Below are 25,283 nucleotides of genomic sequence, written 5' to 3' on the forward strand. Positions count from 1 at the left end.
ACATTAAACCCGCAAGCAGTTTTAAATGAGATTTTTTCCTTTAAAAATGACATTTGGTGCAGGGACTGTTCTAAACATGGGAAACACGCGTCACTTTACAGGCATACTATAGACACCCCCCAGGTACGATATTTAAAGGAATATTTCACTTTTTTTTTTTTACTTTAAGCATCATTAAAATCACTGCTCCCGAAAAAACGGCCGTTTTTAAAAGTTTTTTTTGCATTGATACATGTCCCCTGGGGTAGGACCCGGGTCCCCAAACCCTTTTTAGGACAATACCATGCAAATTAGCCTTTAAAATGAGCACTTTTGATTTCGAACGTTCGAGTCCCATAGACGTCAATGGGGTTCTAACGTTCGTGCGAACTTTCGGTCCGTTCGCGGGTTCTGGTGCGAACCGAACCGGGGGGTGTTCGGCTCATCCCTAGTAGAGACATACTCAAAAAGACTTGCAGCTGTAAGTGCAGCGAAAGGTGGTTCTATAAGGTATGGAGTCAGGGGGGGCTGAATACAAATGCAAGCCACACTTTTCACATTTTTTTTGTTAAAAAAATTGAAAACCATTTATCATTTTCTTTTTACTTCACAGGTATGTGCCACTTTGTGTTTGGTCTATCACATAAAATCCCAATCAAATATATTTACGTTTATGGTTGTAACATGACAAAATGTGGAAAATTTCAAGGGGTATGGATACTTTTTCAAGGCACTATATCTCCTAAACATGCACCATTTAGGGGATATTTTTTTTAGATGGAGCCGGTGATGTCATCGGCGCATGCGCTCCTAAGGAACAGCATGCCGTGCCATTCCTTCAGAGCCATGCCGTAAACAGCGACTCCTGCGCACAAGTACGGGAGTAACGTCATTGCCAGCTAAGCCATGCATATCACTGAAGCCTGTGAACCCGGAAGGAAGACCGGAAGCAGATGGAAGCGCCTTCAGAGGTGGCACCGTTCCACTGGAGGGCTTCGTTCTAAGGTAAGCATTTCATAATGTGCTAGTATGCGATGCATACTAGCACATTATGCTATTATTTTGTAGGGGACATTTTTTTTCTTTGCGGTTTACTATTGCTTTAAAAGAAAATCTGGGCATAATTATATATTGTATACACTATACAGAGTCTGCATTCCTTGTACCCACAAAATACACCATAATTACATGGACAATGGATAACACCTTACACTGCAGTCTATGTCGCATACAGCTCTTCTCTTCTACTGCTATTGGGAATATACAGATTCTGTCAAGCAGGAGATCCCTGCACCACCCAGAGTCTACATAGAACTTGAGCCAGGTGCTGGAACAGATACTCCAGCACTTGATTTCAGGACATATCTGTGGGATGACAGGATTGTGTTAAAAATCCAAGACAGCCCTGCAGATTGTGGGACAGTTGGGGTATGGCTCTAATCCTGAAATAATAAATCTTTCTGAAGGTTTATGTAATTGGAGTTGAGGTTTATTTGTTTGTTCATTCTATGTGGGGAGTGTTAACGAGCTTCATTGTCTGACATCTGAAACCACAAAGCTAGGTGGAATGTGAGCTTTAAACGACAGTACCCTTTAGGACTCCAAACACTTCTTTCTTTATTTAACTCCATCACATAGTGGGTTGGGGAAAAAATAGTTTAAAGAAAAAAGATAACAGTTGTAGTCACCCCTTGCCCCTAGGCAGTGGCGGAGGCTCTCCAGATGGCTCATGGGCAAGCACTTCACTTCAGGGTGGAATTCTTGACTCTTTGCAGGATGGATGAAATGGTGTGCCAGTCACTTTAAGAAGATTTAATACACCCTTGCAGGGCTCCACCATGACCATGACTCACATTTCTTGTGGAACCCCGCAGGCAGAGACCAGACAACTTCCTGGAGAGGGGTTAGCAACAGTTTCTGCTTTGGAGGGGTACGTACCATGCCTACCCATTCAGTCTGCCATTTGTTTGCCTTCTGGTGGGCCTTACATGCCTGAATCACATTGAGCAAGACAGCCCACTGACTACAGCACCTATTTGGGCCAATTCTACTGCTTGACCTTGGACAGGACGTGGGGTAAGTCCAGGTTTTTTCAAGACATCCATGCCAAGGACAATAGGTACCAAGGCAACAACTGGGCTGTAGCGTTTGGGTGCAGGATACCAAAGAAATTATCAAAATGCAGACTCTAATTTTTTTTTTTAAGCCAATATACAAAAAGAGACTTTAAGCCAGGACTTGACATTTGGATTAAATAGCAGCTTTAATGTGGCACACGCAAGCCCTAAACTAGCCTCTAAAACCTCATGCAATGTCCACTGGCAGTAGTGTTTCAGGAAACGCCTGGTGCTTCAGTCAAGGAAGTCTAGACTTTCTAGAACCCAAGACCTAGGCCTTACCTCTGACAAAGACTCTTTCCACGCTTGTCCCATCCCAGGCATTGGAGGGACAAGACTAAAAACACACACAGTTTCACCTTCTGGCAAGAGCTTAGGGAACAAGAGTGAAATTCCAACTGAGCTTAGGGAATCCTAAAAAAAGTAGAACCATCAGTTTAGAGCCCAGTCAGCTTAACTGCAACACTAAATTCCAAATAGGGACATTACTGCTTATTCTTGTTTATGCTTTCTGTTCAGCTCATATATATACAAAGGAGCAGGGGTCATGGGACTTTATGTGAGGCATATCACTTCAAAATTGATGATACATAGAAACCATATAGTTAGAAACTTTTTATTACTTTTATTTATCTTATTCCAGAGCATAGCAACCCCTGCCCACTAGTTGTGCTTGAAAATAGATGGACTGCAGGGCTGGAAAAGACAGGGGTTTCAAGTGTGATATGCAATATATATAAATACAATCTGATGGTACAATATCTATTCTGTTTGTGGTATGGCAGATCACTAGGGACCGGGGTGTCTTCCACCCAAATATTTGCATAAGAAAGAAGAAGCACCGTAATATGCCTCCATCCCTAATATACATATGTACAAAGGAGCAATGGTCATGGGACTTTAGATGAGTGTGGGCCAGATGTGTCCCCCTATCTTATATCTTCTATGGACTACACCCTGGTCACCTGACCTGATCCTTGGCGTTCCCCTGATCTGGTTGGGTGTTTCCTGCCTCAGCCTCGGGTCAGACTGAGATCCCCTATTCCCTTATTAGAAGCTGGGCTATGTTTGAAAGCTGACTTGTAAGTATCAAACTTCTTGCCCCTTTACGATCATTTTTTCCCTTTATAGGAAACCATTTATTTATTTTCTACTATGTATGATTATATACTATTTTTACTTATCCACATTTGTAGATATTTTCTATACCATACTCCTGATGAGTGGACAAGATCCACCAAAGGCGTATTGTTTTTAGGATGTCAAGACTTCTTGGATCTTACAACTCACATCAATCATGTTTGTGCTCATGTGTATACCATCATGTACCAATATGATATGAACTTATTTTACCAATTATGTGTACTTTTATATGTCAGCTTGTTTTTATGGCCTTTCAATGGCTTTACGATAAATAAATTGTATTGTGTATTTTTAGATCATGGAATCTTCTATTCCAATTGTAATAAAAAGTTTCTAACTATATGGTTTCTGTGTATCATCAGTTTTGACGTGATATGCCTCATATATGGCCTCCCATGACCATTGCTCCTTTGTATATATATATGTATATTAGGGATGGAGGCATATTACGGTGGTGGTGTCAGGTCACACTTCTTCTTTCTTCTGTTCACACTCATTTGAAGTGATAAGTATTTTCTGTACTTGCTGAAAATGTTAGTCGCCTGATAACCAGGTTATATTTGGTGTAATGTAGGGGTCGTGAGGAACAATGAACAAATGAGACAGTAATACAACCTTTGGAACACTCTTTAAAAACCATTCAGTCTCCCAGACATCACAGGATTATTTGGATATGTACATATCCGACCTTCATATCCCCTTGGTGTTGCTCCCCGTGGGCCGGTAGGCGCATATCTATATCCGGAGCTCGACAGCATACATATGTAGCGGTACCCCCATAGGGGCTGCTGAATGTAGTGGTCCGTCTGACACCCTGCCCAGCCAGGCACACACGCGTCGCTCGCTCAGAGACATGAAAGCAGTCATTGCACTTGTTTTTTATGTTTTATTGAGGGGAATTTAATTTGGATGGGGAATGGGGAACTTATGAGATGCCCAAGTAATGAACAGTCAGTATTGGACCAAACTATATACACCACTGTATATACAATCTCCTTCTTCTCCTGCACTTCCTTGCATGCAGATTATCACTCCTCCAGCACATTACCTGCTGCATTTCCTAGACTAGCTAGCACTGTAGGCTTAAAACTGGCTCATCCAGGCCTAAAGCAAATGCCTTTTACAGGCAGGGACCGCGGGCCCCTATGGTGTAGCAAAATAGAAAGTTCCAGTGCTAACTGTCCCTGTGGCTATTGCTCCTAGTGCCACTTCTTCAGACAATGCCAACCCTCCTGGCTGCAGCTGCCCTTTTCCATTGCCTGTGCCACCACTATCCTCCAGACTGGCTCTGCACCCATCCCAGACTGCTGCATCTCAGTCCTCTCAGGCGTGCCTCCCAGTCCTCCCAATGGTGTGAACACTCACCAGCCCTCTTGGCTGCCTCTGTGGAACTCTTGGAGACTTGCCCGGCAGTGTTCTCCTGCTGTCCTCTCTTGCTCCTCCTGTGCCTCCTGGCCAGGACACCTCTGTGGGTTGTAAGAGGGTCCCGTCAGCACCCGAGCCCAGGCCAAAGGTCACCCCTCCAGACTGAGGAGCTCCCTAAAAGACCCCGACAGCCTAACACTCCATCTCCATCTTCCACTCGATCAACTCCTCCCTAGCTGGGCTGACCCTGGGTATTTAAGGAGGCCTGCCATCTGCCAATCCAGATTGGGGATTGGTCAGGGCTCCTCAGAACACCCCAGGTGGCTTCACCTCCCCTCTCCATCTCTCTTTTCAGAAAACACCAGAACATTCTGGAAAGAAGTGGGAGGTTGTGGTGATGCTACCCGTGAGTCACCCAGCACTACCCTGAGCCACTCCCAGCCCACATCAAAGCACAGCCAAGCCTGGAAATGTACCTACTCTAAAAAAAAACAAAAAAAACACTATCACTCCTAGCACAATAGAGGGTGCTACACATATATATGCATATACTATCTACATCATTTCATGTTTTTATCACAAATATGCAAGTGTGCACTGCACACATGTATTGAAGTCACACATAATATTTGCTTGTATGGTCTTTGAAGAAGCAGAAATATGCAAAACGCATCACCAAATCAAGCACACCTATGAAATATATATAATCACGTGACTGTAAAGTTGTATGACAAGACACACCTTGGTGTGTGTGTGTTGTCTTTTATCTGATTCATGTATATACTTTTATCTATTTACTTAACTCAATAAAATATATATTTTTATTATATTTTCTGCATTTCATGTTCTTAGAGGCATATTTAACCGCTTCAGCCCCGGAAGATTTTACCCCCTTCCTTTTTTGCGCTGCGTCGCTTTAACTGACAATTGCGCAGTCGTGCGATGTTGTACCCAAACAAAATTGACGTCCTTTTTTTTCCCACAAATATAGCCTTCTTTTGGTGGTATTTGATCATCTCTGCGGTTTTTATCTTTTGCGCTATAAACAAAAAAGTGTGACAATTTTGAAAAAAAACCACAATATTTTTGCTATAATAAATATCCTCATTTTTTTTCTAAAAAGCATTTTTTTGCTCAGTTTAGGACGATATGTATTCTTCTACATATTTTTGGTAATAAAAATCGCAATAAGCGTATATTGATTGGTTTGCGCAAAAGTTATAGCGTCTACAAAATAGGGGATAGATTTATAGCATTTTTATTATAATTTTTTTTTTTTTTACTAGTAATGGTGGTGATCTGAGATTTTTATTGGGACTGTGACATTATGGCTGACACATCGGACAAATTTGACACATTTTGGGGACCATTGGCATTAATACAACGATCAATGCTATAAAAATGTATTGATTACAGGCAGTGAAGGGGTTAACACTAGGGGGCGATCAAAGGGTTAATTGTGTTCCCTAGTGTGTGTTCTAACTGAAGGGGGGAGGGGGCTGACTAGGGGAGATGACAGATCGCTGTTCATACTGTATGAACAGACGATCTGTCACGTCTCCCCTCAGAGAACCGGGATCTCTGTGTTTACACACAGAGATCCCTGTTCTCGCCATCATCGAGACCGCCAAGCGCTCGAATTGGCTCCGGGGGTGAGCTGCGGGTGCGCGCCCCTAGTGGCCTCCTTAAAGAGCGACGTAACATGACGGTGATTTGCCTGCCCGTGCCATTCTGGCGCAGTATAACTGCGGCGGCTGGTCGGCAAGCGGTTAAAGTCACACACTACATACCTGTAGTAAAACCCCCCTTTATTAAAAAATATGTTTATGGGATGATGCCAATGAGAACATCCTCTGCACTAGCGGAATCATCCTCAGCCCACACCACATCACCTACTATACAAAATTAAGGTATTTGTTTAAAAAAAATTGTTAAATGTTTGTATGTTTGAACAGAGTGAAAAGAATTAGGAAATCACCATTTCATTTTAAATATAGTGTATATATTAAAACACTGATACTATAAACACAAAATAATACTTTATAACAAAAATAATTAAAAAAATTATAACACTGTAGAGGACTTGAACCATACAGTTGGATAATTTCCCACCGGGATCCCGGAAGCACAGATTGACACCCATACAAGATGAGATCAAAAATATGCTCGTTTAAAATGGCTGATCGGCTGTTTTATAACAAATAAAGGAGGATGGATTACAATACATTCAGAGCTTGATTACAGAGAAACAGAATAACAATTCTAATAAGTGTCTATCTCTATATGATGCGTGATCTCATCATATTTTCTGCGAGAAAGGTACACATCAAAATGTCATTTCAAAGTTTTATACAAATGTTCCCAAAACAATACAACCATTCTAATCTATTAGTCTAAACATATCTCGCAAGAAAAGACATTCTAAGTCAAACCTAAATAATAGGAATAACATGGAAATTTACAGAATACAGACAGCAGAAACATCATTAACCCTTCAATCCCCTCTTTTATCATGAATATGATAATTTTCTCCACATTATTTTGGAAATAAGCTTGCCCAGGCTTTATCATCAGCTTCATTGATCATTCTGTTTATTTTCCTATTTATACTACAAACCAAATAGCAATTGTACATGATAAGTATAACCAAAATAATTACACAGACAACAAGTGGGTAGAAGAAAGTTTTCACCACCTCAACTCCTGTCGGAGACCAACCTGTGAACACATCATGTCATGAATGATTGACATCTTATGACAACCGCGTAGCGGCTGCTTAAAGTTTACCTCTCATAATGGTAGTTTTTACGATTGCCTGATATACTGTAAATGATATGTCTTAAGATATTGCAAACATTTCTTCTGTTGTTTTGAGTATTTCTACAATTGGGCCTATGGGCAATGAGAGATCACCCACTGGGAGTGCATCTGGTCTCCAGTAGATACTGTGGAAGTGTTCTGTGACTCTTTCCAACACAAAATGTTTCCCATGCCAATACAAAAATGAAACATTGTGTATGCAGCCTGAAAAGGGCAAATGAGTATCCACTTCAATGCTGTTTACTCCTACTTCCATTGTCAAGCATACCTGCTGTGGGCCCACTTTTATAACCCTGGGGATATAAAGTCCAAGTACACATGTTAATATCTGGCCTAGATAATAGACAGGGTTCAAACACAGGAGACCTATGTGTACAAATGAGATCCTTATCAGCTTTCTGACAGTCATCCAAGCTATAAGTGTTGTTTGAACCTACAGCTATATAATATCCACTATGCAGAAGTTCCCACCATGCAACAGTATCAGTGTTTACATCTGACATAGGGATAGGGAGAGTAAAGAATTAGCACATAGTGATTCCATAATCTTTAGGAACGAACACCTTATAATGTCCGATACAATAAAAACTAGATATACCGCTAAATAGCTTGGTGTGACACACTGTGTCCTGAGGAAAAGATATTACCCAATGATCCTCAGGAATCCTGAAAAGAGACCTCAGCTGTCTGGAACCTAGGGATGCAAGTCTGTTTTCCAACATATCTCTCTGTTGATTTATCCAAAGGAACCTTACAGCACACATGGTCCAATTTGCAAGACCCCTAGTCAAATCACCCGTTAGCAGTCAAACCACCAAGCTGAGCCACCATCAATTTATCTAGGTTTAACTGTACCCCCTGGGGTTCTAAGAGCATAGGACTCCAGTCATCCAATATGTGGAGGGCATCCACACTATCTTTTCCAGCAGCTGCAAGTTTACTTCTGACAGTCTCTAAATCAATACCATTCAGAATTCCAAGGGTGGTTCCCGTTCCCCCCAGAAGTGTGTCATACCAGACTCTTTTCTTTCTCTTATGTGAACTAGGATTACAGTTAAATACATTGGGTGTAATAATGTTAAAACACACGTAAAAGCATTAGTAAGTAACACAACTACTACCTGCTTTATTTCCAACACTATCCGGTCATTGGGTACTGTAGTACTAAAAATGACACATGAGTCATTGGGCAAACAAGTAAAATCTCCCTGCGTGCGGGTTAAACCACTCTTCATCCACTCCACAAAACTCTCCTTTGTTACCCTGGAGCCTGTACTCAGTACTTCTAAAGTGTCATGTATTGAAAATGTTTTTACATTTCTTTTCTGCATTCAGTGTGACTTGTTCATAGTGTCATGAGCAACAGTGTGTGTCATGTGAAATTTTAACTAATTTGCACCGTAATTGTCCTCAAAACACACAGGCCTAAATGGGCCTAAGTCCTCCGGATGATGCACACAGTTTGTTATGATCCATATTGGTGAAAATACTACCAGGATCAGGAGTCCACAAAGTGTTTTCCCAGGAGTTTGGGGAGACAGTAGCCAGGATATCTTCTGTGTCTTCTTTTGGTTTGTCTGTTGTCTCACTTTTAGGGTCTGTATTACATGCTTCGCCCCTCTTTGTTACTCTCGTTACTCTGGTTGCATGGATCCACTGGGGACACTGTTCCGTCAGGTCTGCTGTTCTGGTCACTACGATCACCGTTGTCCGTGGTCCAAAGGGGAATCCAGATCACTTGACTTTATTCAGTTGCTTTATCACGACCACATCTCCTGCTTGGAAAGGGTGTGTCTATTCCTGTAAGGAGACAGATACATCACCATAGATGCCATTCAAAGTCTAAATCAATTTCCTACAATACTCTTCTTCAATCAATTTCAAATCATGGAAACAAGTGGGCCTTTTGCTCAGGGTGTTGGAAACGATCTCCCCATAATCAATTCAAATGGTGATAACTTAGTTATCTCAGCAGGTGTCATCCTTAATTCTGCTAGCATGGTTTGCAGCACAATTTCCCACTTGGAAAATGTGCCTCCAGTAACTGTTCTGATCTTGTCCTTAGAAATGAAAGCTGGCCCAATGATCTGCAATGGACAGCCCCATCTCTGAATAATTTCTCTCTATATACAAAAATATCTACATTTAAAACCTTCACTGCTTCCCCATCTCTCCTTCTGGAGTAATTTCCAAACCTTGTGAAGATCAATACAGAAGATCTTCCCTGTGCCCTTGTGCATCCTGCAGTGCATAATTGCCAGCTGTGAGGGGAACTGTATGACTTTTAAGAGATAATTTATAAAAGCAAAATGGGGAATTAATTTGCCATCTGCTTCTACAAAATCTATTTGCTGCTAGATCCGTCTGTAATCATGGACAGCTCTATAAGCATATTTGGAATCTGTATAAATATTTACTTGTTGTCCCTCAAAAACCTGCATAATACATGTCATAAAATTTGCAACATAAACCACCCATAAAAACATTAAATACCCTGGATCAGACCTCGGTGAGGTAACAGAATGCATAACGTCTATACAGTAATGTTGTTTCACCACCTCATCCACCTCTCCCTTCAAACTAAACATGGCATTCAGAATAGGAGCCAGTCCCGAGTTGGGCATAACAAAACCGACGGTCAGAGCTGCAGTGGTAAGGAGGATAACCTCATATAAAGTGAGCCTCTGAACGGACACATATTGAGTGTTCAGACTCTTAAACAAAAACAATACTTAGTATGGGGTATGTACATGTGTAGCATGTCACAGAGTTATCGTGGCCGACATTTCAATACCCATGGCGCAGGCCGTTAGGGCGTGCAGACACGACAGCATGCCTTGTACCGGGACTGGAACTACTTTGGCAAAAAAATAAGCTACAGGTCTCAGCTTACTCCTGTGGTCTTGGGCTAGGACGGGCTGCCATGGTTGTACAGTTTTCCCTTGTGAACAAATAACAATACACATGGAGTCCCAACCCCAGGACAGTAACCATTGCAGGTTGTTAACCCTATACAAGCATGTATTTTCTCATCATCCCAAGTCACCAGGTCCAAGGCTTCTGCCTAAGTGTTTTGTCCGAGCATGTTGTCAAAAAATGGGAACTGTCAGGTATCTATTGGCGGCAGTAACCAATCGTACCTGAAGAGGACAGCATGTCTTTTTTTAGTGGGCGTGCCACTCTCACGACAGCTGTCACCCTTGCAGAATTTACTTTGCGTTCCCTGGGGGTGAGTGTGAACCCCAAATACTCAACCTGTGAGAGACAGAGCTGGACCTTGGACTGGGAGATCATATGACCCTCTTTACACAGACAATTTCAACAAAACCAAGAGTGTCTAACTCAGAAGCCATCAGGGAGGAACTGCACAACAGTAAGTCGTTGACATACTGACACACTAAAGGAGGACAGAACCATTTTCAGCCGACCATGAGTGTAGAGTCTGATGGAGCGCTATTAAGCAGACTACAGGTGAGTAAACATAGCTCTGAGGCAAACGGCCGAGGAATACTGGGTCTTTTCAAAACAGGAAAAAACCATAAGCAGTTGTGTCTCCTCATAAACAAGAATGGGAAAAAAACATGACTTAAAGTGGTGTTCCGGCCGAAATTATACTTTTTTTTCTAGGTGTGCTTCAGTTGGGTTGGAAGATTTTCCTTAGCTGGCTTTGGCACCACCATCTATCCTTTCTTGCTCGTTCTGGACCTGGTGATGGTAGGACCACCACGGGTCCCAGTAGCAGGACATCCTGTCGCTCTTGAGGGGCCGGGGCAGTAGGGAACCGATGTCCTGTAACTAAAACATCCAAGTCAGCTCCACCCACACAGGACAGATCTGACTATATCCAGAAGGATATACCTGTGCCAGAGTACAGAAGTTTTTATGAGAAAAGGGCAATACCATTGTCTCAAGCTCTGGGCTGGGCAGTGGAGGACTGGGCTGTGTACTCTTTTTACCTTTCTTTTTATCCTTCTTTCTCTTTTCCTTGGTATTTTCCTCTGGTGGAGGCATTGCATGCCACCAAGTAGCAACATTCAACCAATTTAAACCTCCCTCTCTCATATATGTCATATCCCAACCAGGATCGGGTCCAAAGAATGGAAAAGCAGCCCTGTCACCAAAACACAGACCCTTCACCATATTCATGTGGACCTCACTATTTGACCCTTCTGGGGGAAATGGATCACGACTCCCCATAAGCTGCATCCAGCTCGCCAATTTTGAAACCCACGGGTCCACAAAATAATAACCTGTTGATGACACTCTGCACACATATTCCTTACAACTCTCTCCATAAACTGGAGGAGCATTTTTACCATTTTGAGAGCCCATTTCCAATCAGACCTTAAACACTATAAGAAAGCAGAGAAGCCATCATACTAAATGACTTTCTCACTATCCCTATGTGCGTGCGTGTTCTTTCAGACCCGCTACTCCCTGGGATTGGCTGTCAAGCCTCCTGTTACAGAGACGTCCGACATTCCAGTCAACCACAAGAGTGCAGTGTTAGAGCACACATTCACATATAAACAACATACATATATACAAAACTTAAAACGACTTTAAGCATGCAGCATATAACACAAGCAATATGTACAGTTACAGTGGGAAACTTTCCATCCTTCAGCTGCGTACCAAACACAGCACCTGGTGCAGCTCCTGCAAGCAAAAACCGACTTAACTCGTTAACAAGTCTTCATGCAGAGTGCAACCAAATTTGTTTACCAAAACAAATATCTGATCTGTGCTAATACAGCTAAACAGACCCTGATCCATACCCAACGTATCCTGCCCCTTAAGCCAACCAATTTCTTCCCTTTTATTGCAAACTGACCAGAACTGAGGTGATGGAATGAGCCAAAAATCAGGTACAATTCACTCACCTTAGATAATCTTCTTCCCTTAACATTATTAACCCTTCAAACACTGCTTAAAATAGCATACCTCCCAACTTTTTGAGATGGGAATGAGGGACACCTATTAGCAAAAGTATGTTGGCATAGGACACACCCCCTGCTACGCCCCCCTTAAAGGATAATTGTACAAAAAATATTTGGTTAAACCCACTAAGTGCTTTTTTTATCACTACTACTCCTTTATATTGGCTTTCGGAATTTACAACTGCAGCAATTTAGACATTGGTTGAAAGGTTTAGCACTGGGAAACACTTTTTTGATATATAAACAGTGCATTTTCTATACAACTTTATAGATGAGACCAAAATGAGGGACAAATGAGGAGGAAAGAGGGACAGAGGGACTGTTTCAAATCAGGGAGAGTTGAGAGGTATGAAATAGCAATGTAGCGCCCCCTGGGTCTACTGGGAACATTAAGGTACCTCCAGATACAGGGAGTGGGCTTACATTCAGCCCAGGGCTGAGTCCATGGCTATAATGGGAAGTTTGAACAAATGTGGGCGCCAGTCACTTTAGGTATTTTTCAATGCTTTAATTATAACTTGATAAAGGTTGTAGAAAAGAGGTTGAGGGGAGGTTTCAGATACCCTTTTTAGCAGATCACTTACAGACTCCTTGAATCAAAGGACAAACAACTTTCTTTCAGCAGATCTTGAATACCTGGGTAGGTCTCTCACACAGACCTAACAACCAGTAAGATGTCTCTCTCACAGACTTAGTAGTCATTAGATGCCTGGACAAGTCTCTCTCACAAACTTAGCAGCCAGGAGCGTATTACCTTGATTAGATTGTAGAGCAGCTTGACAGTACCAGAACCTTTAAGCCGACCTGGCAGTACTGTAAAGCTAGTCAGATACAGGTGCGTCCTTCAAGTGAGTTACCAGGCCCTTCTGAGAGACCAGCCTTCATCCTGGCTCTCTCCAGCAAGGGTCCTCCCCTGGATCTCCTCAGCTTTACTCGGCTTCTTCCACTTAGGCAAGACAGCCTAAGGATCACCTCAGGAGTAGTAGGCCCCAGACAGGCTTCTGGGCCTACTTGCAGAGCTTGCAGCAACAAGGGCCCCGAGGCAAGAACTGACTAGAGCACATGGCCCCTGTAAAATAAATACCCCTTCCCAGAATGCACAGTGGCCAAGAACCTCCTATTGGGCTATTTCCAGGAAAAAGAATATTCATTACAGCTCAACCTAGTTGTAATTCTCACACTGTCCTGTGGTACCAGTGACACCTACTGGCAACAGTGGAAAATGCACAACCCAGTCAAGGTTAGAACAGAACCAAATAAACTACATACAATCAATCTGAGCTGTTTACAGCTCAGCCAAAAACTAAATTTACACTATAGCCCCATTTTTGGGAACAGGAGTCTACAACAATACAAATACTTAAATCGAACCTTGCAGTAAAATGGTCCACTTATTAGGTCTAGGCCCTCTCTCTGAACAGTATGTTCAGTTACTGGCATTTTCTGCACTTGATCAATGCCAGTTACCAAAAGGGTACATAGAAAACAATTGTTTTCTGCACTGGATCAATGGCAGTCATCAAAAGGGTACATATAAAACAATTATGCTCTATGTGCCCTGTTCACACCACATCAACACAGCAGAGTTCACCCAATATCAGCATCTGTCATTGCAATGTCAGTCACTGAAAGGACACATAGTGGTAGACAGAATTGAATAAAATGCCACATTTCAATAAATTTTGAAAGTCACCACCACCACAGAATGGTCACCAGTCTGCATTCTAAGAGCCCATTCACACACACCCATTTCAGGGGTTCATTATGTGCCTATGGGTTTAGTGGTGCCTTGCATTGTAACAATGTGCATTGGAAATGTGAAAAGTGACATTTCATTCACACCTATCAACTGCAGCAAAGTGACTGGCGCTGAGCATTGGTGCTTTATGGAAAAATGCCACATTTCTGCATTTTGTCTGCATTGCACCACTCCAAACATCATACCAACACTACAGCGTGAATGAAGCACAGAAAAAAAGTGTTTTCTATGTACTCTTGCAGTGACTGGCATTGACCCACTGTGGAAAAACACCAGTCACTGCACACAATGTGAATGGGCCCTAAAATAGTTCACTTTAGCAAGGAAGCATTTGTAAATGGGTCCTAATATTGCCTGTAAAGAAATATCTAATATTACTTGCAAAGAAAAAAGTGAGATTATATACTTGTCTATTATTTTACCCTTGTTTTCTGCATTAGGGCATGACATCACTACCCTTCCAGCAAGCTTTCTGGAGAATGGTGAGACCCTAAATGTCGCAGCAAGACACTTCACCCCAGTGGAAGAGCATCTTCTTGTGGGATTTGCACTAGTATGCATTCCTCAGGATCTTGCCAGCAGACATGTGACTTCACACTCTCCTGGGTACTGTGGGTGTAAGACAGGGAAAAGGCAAATATATAATCTTTTTTTTTTCCAGGTACATTTTTTTGGAAGCATTTTGTATAGGGGTAGGGGCCTTGGACTAATAAGCTGACCTTGCATATTGCAAGGTTCACTTTAAAATGCATAATCTATTTAATTCCCTCAGTTGGAAATATGAGGAAGCAGACAAAAGAGAAATTATAAAAGCATTAAATACATATATGCCTAAAATAAAAAAAATACAGATTAAAAGATAAAGCACACATTGGTTTACTAGTAGCCAAACTTAAACTTGGTTGACCACTAGATGGCACTAAAAACATACATACTTGTAGATACATAATCACCAAATGAATGCAAAACAAAATTGCTGGTGTCAATGGCTAAGACAAAGGCAATTTTAAAAATCCAATATTTAATTAATGTAAATCAGGTGTGCCAACATCCTGTGTAATTAGAAAGATAAGCTCCAAAACTTACATAAGTAATATTCAAACATGTATATAAATATATTTTTCTATATATCTACTATATAGACACAATACAGTATATTGTTACGGTTTTAGACTTAAAAAAAAAAAAATAGTATGCCCAGCAAGTTCAGCAAATATGTTTCAGAGAAAGCCAAAGCAAAACTCCATGGGCTATTATGTCCAGACTTTTATGGAGTAAGTTCCTTGCTGACCCCAAAGTCATTTTGAATATTACCCTAAATAAAAGAAAAAATACTTTTTATTTAGTAATTCAATGCTATTAGATATTAGAAAATGATTAGACCCTTATTATATTCTGTTTCTGATTTTGTCATTACTATCCTCTGTGGGACCTTCCTTAGCTTAAGTGGTCCATTGAGTAGAGATGCCTATCTGCTGCTGCTTACCAGTATTCCCAAGTTCCTTTGTAGTTCAGTTTTTTTTTTTTAAGCATACAGTATGTAAACCCAACCACTGCAATCGTATTCAATTGTCAACATGTTAATGCCTTTTAAAAGTAATTAATCAATCTTATTAAATCTTCAGTTTTCATTAAAAAAACACTTGGTGATCCTGCCATAAAGGTTTTTGTTTAGGCATTTCATGTTAGGCAGTGACAACACTCTGACTTCGTCTTCTAATTGCTCTCCTATGCTTTCACCCTATTACATGTGTTTCCAGTGGAGGCTATGGAGGTCTCACTTACATTCACTTGCACTGTTGTCCCCATTCAGAAGATCTGGTAACGCTGCAGCATATGCGTGTAGGCAGGAAGTGGCTGAAAAGAGGCTGGAGGAGATTAGCACTGCAATGCAATGTGGAAAAAACGTGGCAATCAGAGCTTTTTTCTCAGAGAATAGGTGCAGGAACTCAACCATGCCCCCCCCCCCCCCCCCATTGCCTTTCCCCCCTCCCCTACACTGTCAGTGGCTCTGCCTCTCTCCCTTGCAGGGAGATCATCCAGTGGGGCCATCAACATCAGGGCACTAGGGAAGAAATGGAGATCACAGAGGGTGCACCAAACCACACGCCCTCTCCCACCCATGGCTGCACTGCACCCGGTCACCTGTATTTATCTTGTCCCTGTCCTGCACTTAGTGGGATCTGTTTAGAAGATCTGACCTGTGGGAGCCAATGTGAGAAAAGTTATCACTTGTAAACACAGAAGCCAAACTTCTGTGTTTACAAGTGATAGTGATGAGCAGGAAGCAGAAGCCAGAGCCAGGGGTGGCGGAACTGAGTTTCCAACAAGTTCCAGCTGAAAAAAAGCCCTGATGGGAATTGTTTAAAATATACAGCACTTTAGCAAATTAAATCTTACATAGTTAGGCATTGCATCAACTTTAGGAGAAACCTGTACTATAATGCAGAGACTGACATTGTTTGCTTTCTTTTGAAAATGCTTATTTACTGCCAGCTTCTGATGATACCTGTTCTTGGTCATTAATTATGGAATTCATTGAATAAACATTAGAGTCCCACAACTAACACAATCATGGCAGCATACATATAATTCTTACACACTTTCCATTTAAAGTATATAGTGATTCTTTTAGCACAGCTTACATCCCCAAACTTACATTTATCAACATTACTTTCAATTTGTTTTTAAACCACCCATAATGCAGTTTTGTCAAAATCCTTCTTCAATATGTTACCAGCCTATTGATGTTTAATAAATCTACCTAATTGTGTGTCTTTAGAAAAATGGCCACATTATTCTCTATTCCATCCTCCAGGTCATTGATTAAAATAAAGAAAAGGAACAGGCTCAATCATTATTCTTAATATATTTTGTATCATCCCTTAGAATACTCTCAAATAATTTATACGCAACTAAAGTTAAGCTTATTATTTTTTTTTTATAGTTTTCCAGATCAGATCTAGCCTTTAGGGATGAGGTTCAGGTTCAGCATTACCATGGGTTCGAGTTGAACTCTGCGTGTTATGCCGCATACACATGATCGCACATTCCGACAACAAAAGCCATGTTTTTTTTCCGATGGATGTTGGCTCAAACTTGTCTTGCATACACACAGTCACACAAATCTTGTCGAAAATTCCGAACATCAAGAACGCGGTGACGTGCAAGACGTACGACCAGCCGAGAAAAATGAAGTTCAATAGCCAGTGCGGCTCCTCTGCTTGATTCCGAGCATGCGTGGAACTTTGTGCGTCGGAATTGTGTACACACGATCGGAATTTACGACAATGGATTTTGTTGTCGGAAAATTTGAGATCCAGATCTCAAATTTTGTTTGTCTTCAATTCCGATGGAGCCTACACATGGTCGGAATTTCAAGCTCCCATCAAACATTTCCCGTTGGAAAATCCAACTGTGTGTACGCGGCATTAGAGGTTCCTGGTTTAAGCAAAATAATGCAAGAATACAGCAGATCAAATTCTTTATACCCATAACTCATGTAATCACTGTATATGAAGAGGCAGGCTATCTGTGTGTGCCACCGATTGGAGAAGAGGAAAGTACTGAGGGAGCGGCAGAACAGCAGGGAGGGAAGATTTTGTCCAGGAGCAGGGGTAGGTTACAGAGAATCAAAGGGAGAAGCCATCCTAATCCATCTAGTGGCACTGCCCCACAAGTACAGGCCACTGGTTCACAGAGCTCTGCTGCCGACAGCACTGTTGCGGTCTGTAGCCACTGCAAGTCAGCAGCAAAATGCCCACAATCTTCCTCATTCCTCACTTTCTGTGTTTCCCTTCCTCCCACAGAAATCTAGTACTGCACCCCCCACAACATCTGCAGCCTTTAGCGAATCTTAGCGAAGTCTCATATAGGGTTTCGGAGGCTTATGATATGCCACGGACACGTGGTACGGTAAGCATGGGCAGGGGCGCAGCATATCCTTCAAAACACACAGTGCCAATCTTCTGGCAGCTGGGAAAGATGCAGGATGGGGCACACTGCTGGGGCACACCCAGTGGAGCCTCATCCATAGGGGCACCAGGAACAGCACCCCACCAGTTTTTGATTTAGTAAAAAATAAATAAATAGAGATAAACTATATAATGATTTTTTCTGTTGAGTTTTTAACTTTGTGTAAACTTACACCTTAATATGTGTCTGTGTGATAAAATATGTTCTGTGACTTTAAATGCTAGTCCTGCACCTGCAGTACCCTTCCTTGATTGTTATATCTTTCTCTCTACTGTTCCTAGTTAGATAAGAAAAAAAAGTCTAATCATGATAACAGTGAGGTTCCAGCTGAAAGTCACTGTAAGTCAACACAGCAGGGCTAGGCAGGAGATGTGGCAGCCAATCTGAGCAGGAAGATACAGGCAAGCCATGCATCCTGTATCTCAATAGAGAGAGCATGGACACACAAACAAACAATGCCAGTACGGATCTGCTTTCATGATCAGAAGGAATAAGAAAGAAGGGAAGCTGGCAGGATCACCAGGTATTTGGGATAAATTGACAATTTAAAAACACACAGATAAGATTTAAATTTAAAGTGATATTAAGGGGGGGAGGGGGAGATGGAACTCCTATCACAATTTGGATTAGCGCCAAGGATGGGAAGTGTCATCATAATGGGGGATTTTAATTATCCAACATAGAATGGGTGGAGGGAACTGCGCATTCATCTAAGGTTCACCAGCTCCTAAATGTCTTGCAGGACAATTTCATGGGTCAGGTGGCAGATGCACCAACTAGAAACAAAGAGATACTAGACATACCGATTACCAACAATACAGACCTGATCATGGATGTGGAAATAAGGGGCAATTTAGGAAACAGCCATCACAGGTCAAATAGCTTCAGTATAAATCACACAAATAGGAAAGATAAGGGGAATACAAAGACACTGAATTTCAAAAGAGCCAACTTCCCTAAACTGCGAACCTTGCTAGAAGATATTAATTGGGATAAAATCTTAGGAACATAGAACACAGAGGAGAGATGGGTTTGCTTTAAGAGCATATTAAATAAGGGCATTAGCCAGTGCATCCCATTGGGAAATAAATTTAAAAGGGCGAACAGAAGTCCGAGGGGGCTTAACTCCAATGTAAAAATGCATATAAAAGCAAAGGAGAAAGCCTTAAAAAAATACAAGGCTGAGGGATCATCATCAGTATTGAAACTTTACAAAGAATGCAACAAGAAATGTAAGGGTGCAATTAGGGTGGCTAAGATAGAACACGAAATACAAATAGTGGAGGAGATAAAAAAAAACCCTGAGACATTCTTTAAGTATATAAACAGTAAAATAGGGAGGACATACCATATTGGCCCCATAAAGTATGAGGAAGGGAATCTGGTTACAAAGGCTGGTGAGATGGCAAAGGTTTTGCATTTATTCTTCTCCTCAGTCTTCACGAGGGAATTGGGGGGCTTCAGTAACCAAAACTGCACTGTTTTTGCTCATGACACATCACAGGAAGCACCCTCATGGCTAACAGAGGACAGAATTAGGAATAGACTTGAAAAACTTAACATTAATAAGTCACCGTTACCAAATGGCTTTCACCCGAGGGTCCTCAGTCAAGTAATTGCCAGACCATTGTTCCTAATTTTTACTGACAGTCTACTGACTGGAATGGTACCAGCTGATTGAAGAAAAGCCAATGTAGCACCAATATTTTAAAAAGGGCCAAAATACATCCCTGGTAATTACAGACCAGTTAGCCTAACATCAATAGTATGCAAGCTCTTGGACGGGATGATAAGGGACTATATACAAGATTTTAGTAATGAAAATGGTATCATTGGCAGTAATCGGCATGGATTCATGAAGAATCGTTCTTGCCAAACCAATCTATTAACCTTCTATGAGGAGGTGAGCTGCCATCTAGATAAAGAAAGGCCTGTAGAAGTGGTGTATCTGGATTTTGCAAAAGCATTTGACACAGTTCCCCATAAACGTTTACTGTACAAAGTAAGGTCCGGTGTCATGGACCGAAGAGTGAGTACAAGGATTGAAAACTGGCTACAAGGGCGAGTTTAGAGGGTAGTGATAAATGGGGAGGAATCGGAATGGTCAGGGGTGGAAAGTGGGGTCCCCCAGGGTTCTGTCCTGGGATCAATCCTATTTAATTTGCTCATAAACAACCTAGAGGATGGGGTAAACAGTTCAATCTCTGATAAGCAGGGCGATAACTTCTCCGCAGGATGTGGAAACCTTGCAAGTAGATCTGAATAAGTTAATGGGGTGGGTAACTACATGGCAAATGAGGTTTAATGTGGAAAAATGTAAAATAATGCATTTGGGTGGCAAAAATATGAATCTACTCACTGAGGGGAGATCCTCTGGGGGAATCTCGGATGGAAAAGGACCTGGGGTCCTAGTAGATGATAGGCTCAGCAATGGCATGCAATGTCAAGCTGCTGCTAACAAAGCAGAGAGAATATTGGCATGCATTAAAAAGGGGCTAATTATAAAGCGATAATTCTGCCACTTTACAAGACTCTGGTCCGGCCTCATCTGGAGTATGCTGTCCAGTTCTGTGCACCAGTCCTGGAGCGAGTACAGAGAAGGGCAACAGAATTAGTAAAAGGGACTTGAGGATCTTAGTTATGAGGAAGGTTACGAGCACTGAACTGAAACGACGCTTGAGAGGGGATATGATTTTAATTTACAAATACCGTATTGGTGATCTCACAATAGAGATAAAAATTTTCAGTGGAAGGGAGTTTAATAAGACCCGTGGCCACATATTAAAATTAGAATAATAAAGAGGTTTAACCTTAAACCGCGTAGAGGGTTCTTTACTGTAAGTAAAGTGGCAAGGATGTGGAATTCCCTTCCACAGATGGTGGTTTCAGCGGAGAGCATCGATGGTTTCAAAAAACTATTACATAAGCACCTGAACGACCACAACATACAGGGTTATACAATGTAATATTGACATATAATTACACACATAGGTTGGACTTGATGGACTTGTGTCTTTTTTCAACTTTGCCTACTATGTAACTATGTAACTATGTAAAGGCATTTTTTTTTAAAATACCAAACATATCATGCTTACCTGCTCTGTGAAGTGGTTTTGCACAGAGCAGCCCTGATCCTGCTCTTCCCGGGGGGCACCCGAGCAGGCTTGCTACCGAGCTGCTGCTCTGTGTGTCCATTCACACATGGAGAGTGGCTCAGCCCCACTCCAGCTTTCTCATTGGCTCATTGGCTGTGATTGCTGCTGTCTCAGCCAATGGGAAGGAAGAGACCTGGGAGAGCTGCTGCTCTCGTGCACATCGCTGGATTGAGATGGGGCTCAGGTAAGTATTAGGGGGAGGGGGCTGCTACACACAGGAGGTATTTTTTTTTACCTTTATGCAAAGGAATACAGAACCTTGAGCCTTTACAACCACTTTAACAAAATGTAATCACAGACACATACCTGTATATGAGATTATACTTTTGGTGGTAACATACACTTTAACCACTTGCTGACCGGCTCACGCCGATATACATCGGCACAGTGGCACGGGTGTGCAAACAACGTACCCGTATGTCGCTGCATCATCGGCGGATAGCGGGCACGTGCGCGCGACACGAGAGCGTGCCCGAGGGTCTTGCGGACTCAATGTCTGCCAGTGGCCCGCGATCATGACACAGAGAAGCAGAACGGGGAGATGCCTATGTAAACAAGGCATTTCCCTCTTCTGCCTAGCAACATGACAGGGATCTACTGCTCCCAGTGATTGGGAGCAGTGATCTCTGTCATGTTCTAGTTAGCCCATCCCCCCTACAGTTAGAACATGCCAGAGAACACACTTAACCCCTTAATTGCCCCTTAGTGTTTAACCCCTTACCTGCCAGTGACATTTACACAGTAATCAGTGCATTTTTTTATAGCACTGATTGCTGTATAAATGCCAATGGTCCCAAAATAGTGTCAAAAGTGTCCAATCTGTCCGCCGCAATGTCATAGCCACGATAAAAATCACAGATCGCCGCCATTATTATTAATATCTGAAAAGTGTGGCGTGCATTTGTATTCAGTCCACCTTAGTGAATACTTTGTAGAACCACCTTTCGCTGCAATTACAGCTGCAAGTCTTTTTGGGTATGTCTCTACCAGCTTTGCACATCTAGAGAGTGAAATTTTTGCCCATTTTTTTTTACAAAGTAGCTCAAGATCTGTCAGATTGGATGGAGAGCGTCTGTGAACAGCAGTTTTCATGCCTTGCCACAGATTCTCAATTGGATTTAGGTCTGGACTTTGACTGAGCCATTCTAGCACAATAATATGCTTTGATCTAAACCATTCCATTGTACAGTGCCTTGCAAAAGTATTCACCCCCCTTGGCATTTTCCGTGTTTTGTTGCCTCACAACCTGGAATTAACATGGATTGTTTGAGGATTTGCATCATTTAATTTACAGAACATGCCCACAACTTTGAAGATTTTTTTTAATTGTGAAGCAAACAACAAATAGGACAAAATAACAGAAAAAGTCAATGTGAATAACTATTCACCCTCTAAAGTCAATACTTTGTAGAGCCACTTTTTGCGGCTATCACAGCTCCAAGTCGCTTTGGATAAGTCTCTATGAGCTTGCCACATCTTACCACTGTATAAGATTCCTCCTTGCAAAACTGCTCCAGCTCCTTCAAGTTGAATGGTTTGCGCTTGTGAACAGCAATCTTTAAGTCTGACCACAGATTTTCTATTGGATTGAGGTCTGGGCTTTGACTAGGCCATTCCAAAACATTTACATGTTTCCCCTTAAACCACTCAAGTGTTGCTTTAGCAGTGTGTTTGGGGTCATTGTCCTGCTGGAAGGTGAACCTCCGTCCTAGCCTCAAATCATACACAGAGTGGTACAGGTTTTGCTCAAGAATATCCCTGTATTTAGCACCATCCATCTTTCCCTCAACTCTGACCAGTTTCCCAGTCCTGGCTGCTGAAAAACATCCCCACAGCATGATGCTGCCACCACCATGTTTCACTTTGGGGATGGTGTTCTTTGGGTGATGTGATGTGTTGGGTTTGCGCCAGACATAGCGTTTTCTTTGATGGCCAAAAAGTTCAATTTTAGTCTTATCAGACGAGAGCACCTTCCTCCGTACATTTTGGGAGTCTCCCACATGCCTTTTCGCAAAATCAAAATGTGCCATTTTGTTTTTTGCTGAAAGTAATGGCTTTCCTCTGGCCACTCTGTCATAAAGCCCAACTCTATGGAGCGTACGGCTTATTATTGTCCTATGTACAGATACTCCAGTCTCTTCTGTGGAACTCTGCAGCTCCTCCAGGGTTACCTTAGGTCTCTGTGCTACCTCTCTGATTAATGCCCTCCTTGCCCAGTCCGTGAGTTTTGGTGTGAGGCCATCTCTTGGAAGGTTTGCTGTTGCTGTGCCATGTTCTTTCCATTTGGTTATGATAGATTTGATGGTGCTCCTAGGGATCATCAAAGATTAGGATATTTTTTTTATTATAACCTAACCCTAACTTGTACTTCTCAACAACATTGTCTCTTACTTGTTTGGAGAGTTCCTTGCTCTTCATGGCAGCGTTTGGTTAGTGGTGCCTCTTACTTAGGTGTTGCAGCCTCTGGGGCCTTTCAAAAAGGCGTGTATATGTAATAACAGATCATGTGACTTAGATTGCACACAGGTGGACATCATTTCACTAATTATGTGACTTCTGAAGGTAATTGGTTGCACCAGAGCTTTTTATGGGCTTCATAACAAAGGGGGTGAACACATACGCACATGCCAATTATCATTTTTTTTTATTTCTGAAAAATAGTTTTATGTATATATATTTTTCTAATTTTACTTCACCAACTTAGACTATTGTGTTCTGATCCATCACATATAATTCAGATTAAAAAAACATTCCACTAAAGGCTGTAATGTAACAAAATAGGTAAAAAGCCAAGGGGGTGAATACTTTTGCAAAGCACTGTAGCTCTGGTTGTATATTTAAAGTCGTTGTCCTGCTGGAAGGTGAACCTCAAGTCTTTTGCAAACTCCAACAGGTTTCTTCTAAGATTGCCCTGTATTTGGCTCCATCCATCTTCCCATCAACTCTGACCAGCTTCCCCCTATCCCTACTGAAGAAAACCATCCACACAACATAATGCTGCCACCACCATGTTTCACGGTGGGGATGGTGTATTCAGGGTATTGTGCAGTGTTAGTTTTCTGCCCCACATAGTGTTTTGCTTTTAGGCCAAAAAGTTCAATTTTGGTCTCATCTGACCAGAGCACTTTCTTCCACATGTTTGCTGTGTTACCCACATGGCTTCTCACAAACTGCAAACGGGACTTCTTATGGCTTTCTTTCAACAATGGCTTTCTTCTTGCCACTCTTCCATAAAGGCCAGATTTGTGGAGTGCATGACTAATATTTGTCCTGTGAACAGATGTTCCCACCTAAGCTGTGGATCTCTGCAGCTCTTTCAGAGTTACCATGGACCTCTTGGCTGCTTCTCTGATGAATTCTCTCCTTGCCTGGCCTGTCAGTTAAGGTGGATGGCCATGTCTTGGTAGGTTTGCAGTTGTGTCATACTCTTTCCATTTTCGGATGATTGAGCAGTGCTCAATGAGATGTTCAAAGCTTGGGATAATTGTTTATAAACTAACCCTGCCTTAAACTTCTCCACCACTTTATCCCTGACCTGTCTGGTGTGTTCCTTGGCCTTCAGGATGCTGTTTGTTCACTAAGGTTCTCTAACAAACCTTTGAGGGCTTTCCAGAACAGCTGTATTGATACTGAGATTAAATTACATACACACACACACACACACACACACACACAGGTGGACTCTATTTAGTAACTAGGTGACTTCTGAAAGCAATTGGTCCCACTAGATTTTAGTTAGGGGTATTAGAGTAAAGGGGGGTGAATACAAATGCACACCACACTTTTCAGATATTTATTTGTTAGAAATTTTGAAAACCATTTATTTTTTTCCTTCCACTTTACAATTATTTACCACTTTGTGTTGGTCTATCACATAAAATCCCAATAAAATACATTTATGTTTTTGGTTGTAACATGACAAAATGTGGAAAATTTCAAGGTATATGAATACTTTTTCAAGGTGCTGAATACTGTTTAACTGAGCTCTTTTTTCTGGATGGCTTATTGTTTGTTTTAAATAAAGGCCTAT

Source organism: Aquarana catesbeiana, linkage group LG01, assembly GCF_042186555.1.
Source record: "Aquarana catesbeiana isolate 2022-GZ linkage group LG01, ASM4218655v1, whole genome shotgun sequence".
Lineage (NCBI taxonomy): Eukaryota > Metazoa > Chordata > Amphibia > Anura > Ranidae > Aquarana > Aquarana catesbeiana.